This window comes from Arachis ipaensis, chromosome B09 (assembly GCF_000816755.2).
Source record: "Arachis ipaensis cultivar K30076 chromosome B09, Araip1.1, whole genome shotgun sequence".
In the NCBI taxonomy this organism is placed as follows: Eukaryota; Viridiplantae; Streptophyta; class Magnoliopsida; order Fabales; family Fabaceae; genus Arachis; species Arachis ipaensis.
In genome coordinates this window covers 23068817-23076652 of record NC_029793.2, presented here as the reverse complement: position 1 = coordinate 23076652, position 7836 = coordinate 23068817, and the positions used below count along the sequence as shown (strand labels likewise).

The window sequence follows — 7836 nt, the reverse complement described above, 5'->3', positions numbered from 1 at the left end:
CAACATATTCTCCATTACTGCATAACAAGTATTTAATTCATGCTCTTTTATTTTTCACAATCCAAACTGATAATTATAATTGATATCCTGACTAAGAATTACAAAATAACCATAGATTGCTTCAAGCCAACAATCTCCGTGGGATGCGATCCTTACTCACGTAAGGTATTACTTGGACGACCCAGTGCACTTGCTGGTTAATGGTACGAGTTGTGAAAAGTGTGATTTACAATTCGTGCACCAATTCATCCACTTGACTTTTTTCCATGGTTAGAGGTTAACTAAGTGGTAGCAATGGATAATTGTGGTCACAATTGAGGAGGATAACTAGGATAGGACTTCTAATTCTCACAACCTTGCCAAGAGCTTTCTAGTTGTTAGTTTATTTTCATTGCCATTTACCTTTCATGTCTAATATTTCAAAAACCCCAAACATACTTCATAACCAATAGCAAGAACACTTTATTGTAATTCCTAGGGAGAACGACCCGAGGTTTCAATACTTCGGTTTATAAATTTAGGGGTTTGTTACTTGTGACAAAAAAATTTTTGTATGAAAGGACTATTGTTGGTTTAGAAACTATACTTGCAACGAGATTTCAATTGTGAATTCTAGACCACACAAAAGTCCATTCATCAATGGTACACCATGCAACCTTACGATCTCCTTGATATACAATCTCGCCAACTCCTCCGTAGAACAATTCACTCTGATAGGCAGGAAATGAGCAGTTTTGGTTAAGCGATCCACGATCACCCAAACCGTATCAAAATCCCGACCTAGTCCTCGGTAAACCGGTCACAAAGTCCATTGCAATTCCTTCCCACTTTCACTGAGGAATCTCAAGAGGTTGTAGCATTCTCGATGGTTTCTGATGCTCTATCTTCACTTTCTGACACGTGAGGCACTTGGATACCACTATTGCTACATCACCTTTCATCCCAGGCCACCAGAAACATCTTCTTTAAGTCGTAGGACATCTTCGTACTTCCGAGATGAATAGAAAAGCTACTGTTATGAGCTTCCGACAATAAGTCTTGCCTCAAACTCCCAAAATCTGGTATACAAATCCTTCCCTTGTATCTCCATAATCCTTCACCATCCTTAGTGAATCACGCCTCTTATCACTAACTGGTTGAAACAATTGTTGAAGCTTTTGCTCATCTTACTGAGCCTTCTGAATCTCTATTTTAAAGGTACTCGAGATCGGCAACTGATTCAAGCAAGCTCTTCTGGCAACTTCACCAATATCTAGCTTAAGATCCACGAACTTATCCACAAACTCCTCTTCTTTAATCCTCATCCAAGCTACAATTAAAGATTTCTGACTCAATGTGTCTGCTACCACATTCGCCTTTCCAGGGTGATAACTCAACTCAAAATCATAATCTTTAAGCAACTCCATCCACCTTCTCTGGCGCATAGTAAACTCTTTTTGATCAAAGTTGTACTTGAGACTCTTATGATCAGAAAAGACGCTAAACCTTACTCCATACAAGTGGTGTCTCCAAATCTTCAATGCAAACATAATCGCCACTAATTCCAAGTCATGAGTGGGGTAATTTACCTCATGCGGTCTCAGCTGACGCGAGGCGTAAGCCACCACATTTCGGTGTTGCATCCACACGCAACCCAAACCCTTCAAGGAAGCGTCACAATACACTTCAAACGGTTCATGCGGTTCTGGCAAGATCAAAACAGGTGCTGAAGTTAATCTCTGCTTTAACGTTTGAAAATTCTCTTCGCACTCTGACGTCCACACGAATGGCACTTCTTTCTTGTCAACTTTGTCATTGGTAGCGCAATCTGGGAAAATCCTTCGATAAATCTCTGGTAATATCCGGCTAAACCCAAAAAGCTCCTGACTTCCGTCATAGTCGTCGGTCTTTCCCATTCCATCACCGCTTCTACCTTAGAAGGATCCACCGCTATTCCTCCTTTACTCACCACGTGGCCTAAGAACTTTACTTCCTCCTTCCTGAACTCGCACTTTGACAACTTAGCGTAAAACTTCCGCTCCTTCAAGATTTGCAACACAATCCTCAAGTGTTCCCCATGCTCTCTTGCCGTCTTAGAGTAAACCAAGATGTCATCTACGAAAACCACCACGAATTTGTCCAAAAAGGGACGAAAGACTCCGTTCATGTAATCCATGAAAACAGCAGGTGCATTCATTAACCCAAAGGACATTACCGCAAACTCGTGGTGTCCATAGCGTGTTCTAAATGCAGTCTTAGGAATATCATCCTCCTTCACCCTTATCTGATGGTAACCGGATCTAAAATCAATCATGGAAAACACTCCAGCTCCTTGCAATTGATCCATCAAGTAATCTATTCTTGGCAGCGGGTACTTGTTCTTCACAGTCACCTTGTTCAACTGTCGGTAATCCATGCACAAACGCATTCCCGCATCTTTCTTCTTCACCAATAAAATTGGCGCTCCCCACGGTGATACACTCGGTCAAATGAATCTCTTATTCAGAAGCTCTTCCAACTGAGTCTTTAACTCTGCCAGCTCTATCGGAACCATTCTATACAGCACAATCGACACTGGCCCGGCTCCCGGCACCAATTCGATTGCAAATTCAATTTCCCTCTGAGGTGGGAACTCAGGGATATCTTCTGGGAATACTTCTGGAAAATCTCTAACCATCGGTATCTGATCTAAGTTATGGGCATCACCCAACTCATTAGCAGCAAACAGAATATAACCCTAACATTCCTCCCTACCACAATGCACCATTATAGAGTTCAGGTAATACCCCGTAGCTACCAACTCCCTTTTCTCCGTCCGGCATAAACTGAATTATCCGTTCAAAACAATCCAACAAAACCCGGTTCTTCGACAACTAATCAAACCCCAAAATCATTTCAAGACCTACCATTGGTAAACAGATCAATCATGCACAAACTCTCTACCCTCAAGCTTAAAACCTACTTGTCTACAACCTGACCTAGTCATAACTGTTTGATGCGGAGTATGTACATGCAGATCAAAAGATAATTCTGACACTTTCAAGCCTAATTCCTCAACTTTAGCAAACGAAATAAACAAACGCGAAGCTCCAGTATCATATAATACAACTAAGGATTTATCACCAATTAGACATATACCTCTCATCAACGGATCCATCTTAGAAGCATCTTTAGCATTCACAGCAAAGACCCGACCTTGATGCTGACTCTGACCCGCATTCTGATTCCTCCCACGAGTGCAATCCCTCGCAAAATGACCAGGCAGGCCACAGTTGAAGCACCCACCTATACCAATCTTGCAAGAGTCATATGGATAAAAACGTCCACAACGATCACAAGCTAAATCCGAAGAACCCTTACTCTGATTTCCTCTCCCTTTGCCACGCTGAATCTAGTCATGTGTGTTCTTTCTAAAGCCTCCTTGCCCTTGAGGCGCATATCCTCCTCTCTTGAAGCTTTGCCCTCTAGGATGAAAATACTTGCCACGCCCTCGACTAGAGCTCCCTCCATGAGTGTCCTTGGATGCCGCCACGGTCTTGGTATATTCTTCCACTACTCTAGCCTTGTTCACTAAGTCAGAGAAGACACAGATCTCCATAGGTGCCACAGCAGTCATAATGTTATCCCTTAAACCTCTTGATGGGTGAAAATGGGAATTCCAACACCTAAACTCACTGGCAAGTGTACCGGGTCACATCAAGTAGTAAAACTCACTTAGAGTGAGATCGATCCCACAGGGATTGATGGATCAAGCAATTTTAGTGGGTGATTAGTTTAGTCAAGCTAACATTGTTGAATTAAGTGAAAATTAAAGCATCAGAATGTAAAGGAATTTACATTGCAGAAGTAAATTGCAGGAATTATAAAGTGCAGAAAGTAAAATTAGACAGAAGCTTAAAGAGCAAGAAAAGTAAAATTTCAGCAAATCTAAATTGCAGGAAGTAAATTGACAGAATCTTAAAGAACAAGAAAGATAGATTGCAGCAAATGTAAAGGGGGCTGGATACAGGGAAAATTAAAGAAAGTAATAGATCTTAGAACAATTGTAGAGGAATTAAATGTGTAGAAAATGTAAATCAAGTTCACAGCAAACTTAATCATAAATTGTAGAGGAACAGAATTGTAGGAGGATTTAAATTGAATTCAAATCATGAGCAGAAATTTAAAGTTGCAGAAAAGGAAATCGGAGTAGAAGATTGCAGAAGAGTAAATCAAGCTTAATGAAAATGAAACTGTGAAATTGAATTGCAATACTTGAAATGTAAAAGTGCAGAAAAATTAAAAGTGTTTCAAAGAAAGCTTTCTATTCTATCCTACTCCTATTCCTCTCTAGCAGAGCCAGCCTTCTTTAATGAAATGGAATTGATACCTTTATATAGGCTTTACAAGATAAAAATAAAATTGAAATTGAAAACAAATTACAATTCAAATGAAATTCCTAATCTAATTGTTTTTTGTGCCTTTGAGTGGTATCAATGAGCTCTGCTTGCTTTGAGGCTTCAATGGGATTGAATTGGAATTAATTAAGCCAGAGTTGCACTTAGAGTAGGCTCTTTTGGTTTGGCCTTGAAATGGATCCAAATGGCACTTGGTTGAAATTGGGTTGGAGGCATGGTCCAGTGGAGCACTCCGTTGGGTTGGTGAACTTGGCGTTCACTTGCCTTGTGTGCCTTGTCACGTGCCAAGCCTTCTTGCCTAGTGTTGTTGGAGTGAACGCTACGTTCACTCTTTGAACGTGGATCCCTGGTGGTTTCTTGGTGCGTGCTTTGCTTTCCTTGGCAAAAGTCATGAAAACATTTGCAAAAGAGAACGCTACGCTTTAATCTTTGAGCGCTACCCTTCCTTGGTGATTGCTGCACCATTTGGTGTGTCTTGCTTCCATGAGTGCTGCCTTAGTGAGTGCTTTGGTGCTTCAATTTCTCACCCAGACTTGTCCAAGCCTGAAAAAGTTAACTTAGTGAGCGTGGCGCTCATTTTGGTAACGAGCGCTATTCCAAATATTGGCTTTTGAGTGTGGTTTTTGGGCCTTAAAGATGCTTATCACTTGTACCTCAATTTCATGCCAAATATAGATTGTTATATATCGTTGGAAAGCTCAGAATGTCAACTTTCCAACGCAACTTGAAGCGCATCAATTGGACATTTGTAGCTCAAGTTATGGCCCTTTGAAGAATGCATGGTCATGTTGTCAACGCCAAGTTAACAAAAGTGAACGCCCAGTTAACTTTAGTGAACGCTCCCCTTGCTTCCAAGCCGATGTTCACGAAAAAGTTAACAAAAGTGAATGCCCAGTTAACAAAAGTAAATGCCCAGATAACATTTTGAGCACTGATTGTGAACATGGAGCATGCTTTCTTGATTTTGTTTTGGGCCACGCTTTTAAAAGTGTGGCCTAAGACTCCAAAGTGTGCCTCAACTCCAAAATGTGCCCAAAATTCCTTTTTTCTTCTTTTAAGCTTATTTTGTGCTTTTTTTGCTTCTTTTTATCCTTATTTCCTACAAAGTTTATAAAATCAAATCATCAAAGAAATATACTATTTAAGCACAAAAGAATGCAATATTTAAGCACTAATCATCAATTTCTTGTATGAAAAAGCATAGAAAAACATGGCATGATGACATGTCATCAGTTAGGCATCTTGAACAAGATGTGATCCTCCCATAACTGTAGAATCGGCTCTCCCTTTGATACATCAATGATGGCATTGGAAGTGGCTAAGAAGGGTCTTCCAAGGATAATGGATTCATTCTCTTCCTTCCCAGTATCCAAGATTATGAAATCTACAGGGATGTAAAGGTTCTCAACCTTTACTAAGACATCCTATACACGACCATAAGCCTTTTTCATTGACCTGTCTGCTATCTCTAGTGAGATTCTTGCAGCTTGTACCTCAAAGATTCCCAACTTCTCCATTACAAAGAGTGGCATAAGGTTTATGCTTAACCCTAGGTCACATAGAACCTTATCAAAGGTAATGGTGCCTATGGTGCAGGGAATCAGGAAGCGTCCAGGATCCGGCAGCTTCTGAGGTAGTTTCTGTTGAACCAAGGCATTGAGTTTCTTGGTGAGCACTAGAGGTTCTTCCTCCAATGGCTCTGTGCCAAACAACTTGGTATTCAGTTTCATCAGAATTCCTAGGTACCGATCAACTTGCTCCTCCCTAGTTTCCTCTTTCTCATCAGAGGAAGAGTGCTCTTCAGATTCTATGATTCTTAACCAAGCATTCAAGGGAACTTCAATGGGCTCCTCATGAACCTTGGGTTCCATCAGTTCCTCAATAGTAAAGTTCTTAGTGGGCTTAGGGTTGCCAACTACCACTATTGTGGCATTCAATCCCAGGACTTGTATTTCTTTGGGCATTGAACCCTCAGCTTGGATACCTTTACTGGTCTTCAACGCCAGTGATGGTTTCTTGTTGGGCGTTGAACGCCCAGTAAGAACTTCCTTACTGGTGTTCAACGCCAGTGATGGTGGCTTGTTGGGCGTTGAATGCCCAGTAAGGTCTTCATTACTAGCGTTCAACGCCAGTAATGGTGCTTCTGTGGGCGTTGAACACCCAGTAAGGTCTTCCTTACTAGTGTTCAACTCCGTTGCATCCTCCTCAGATTCAGCCTCAGTCTCTATAGTTGTAACATCCCTTCCAACAAAATACCTCGCTTAACTCAGGGTATTTCTACTAGAAAGAACATTACGTAACCTTTCTAGCATTAACTACTTAATTATCGAGCCTTTGTATCGAGATCGCGTTTCAGTTTTAGGAAAATGCCAGAAAATTTTGTTTTTATTCATTAAAGTCATGTTTCAAAGATTTCCAACAAATAATAATCACATAAATATTATAAATAATAATTCTTATACAAAAGAAACCAAATGAAACTCAAATACAATATACCAAACGTACCCCTCTATGTAAAAAAAAACTCTCAAGGGACAACCGCAAGGGGACTCTATGAAAGCAATTAAAACCATAAAAAAACCTACTAATCACTCGCAGCTTCAAATTGCATCTTCAAACCTGTGCCACTAAAAAGGTGGAAAATTTATGGGTGAGAACCAAACCACAAGTTCTAAGTAGAGGTAGAGAATGCCGTGAAAGTAAAGAATGAAGCACAAATAGTTAATTTCGTTCATAGATATTTAAAATAAAACTGTTTTCATTTGCTTTATGAATCCTCTTGAAAACCAACGGTTTGATATTCAAAATCCAAAACCTTCTTTAAAAGCATCAGTTAATTATCTAAAATCCTAAACCCATATTTTTTTTCTAAAACTCTTAAAAGTTTTCCTAGATTGTATGAATGACTAATCTATTCCATGCGTAGGTTCATTAAGTCTATGCTGAACCAGCTTAATCTTTCATATTTTACTAAACCTCAAACACAAACCAGTCACGGCCTCAAGCCCAAGCAATTCAATCAATACCCAATTCACCATAATCCAACCATTCGGTTACAAACACAAGTAATGAGGTTCAAACACAATCAAGAGCAATTACATCAAGTATGGCAAGTATGGCAATTAGCAGATAACATAAGTATTCACATAGGCAAACCAATTACAATATGCATGCCCAAACAATGTCACATAGATGCATATGATGCATGCCTGTCCCTAATGGCTGATGATATCATCTGTCGGTTATAGAGCCAACCCGACAAGTCCTGGTAGCTAACCATTGGACTGTCCCTCTGTCGCGCATCCCCAAATCGAGTTATACTCATCATAAACTTGATCATAATCATGATCCATATCCATCACCTTCACTGGTGAATATTTACGGGGGCGAGCTCATCCGGGACTTTCACAGTGCCCGACCACACTTACGACATAGGGTCAACAGAGTATCAAGTCTCAAC

At 40.3% G+C, this 7836-nt stretch overlaps 1 pseudogene; it reads right to left on the bottom strand.

Moving 5' to 3' along the window:
- The window catches only part of LOC107615202, a 10841-nt pseudogene that overhangs the window by 1351 nt on the left and 1654 nt on the right, over positions 1-7836 (bottom strand).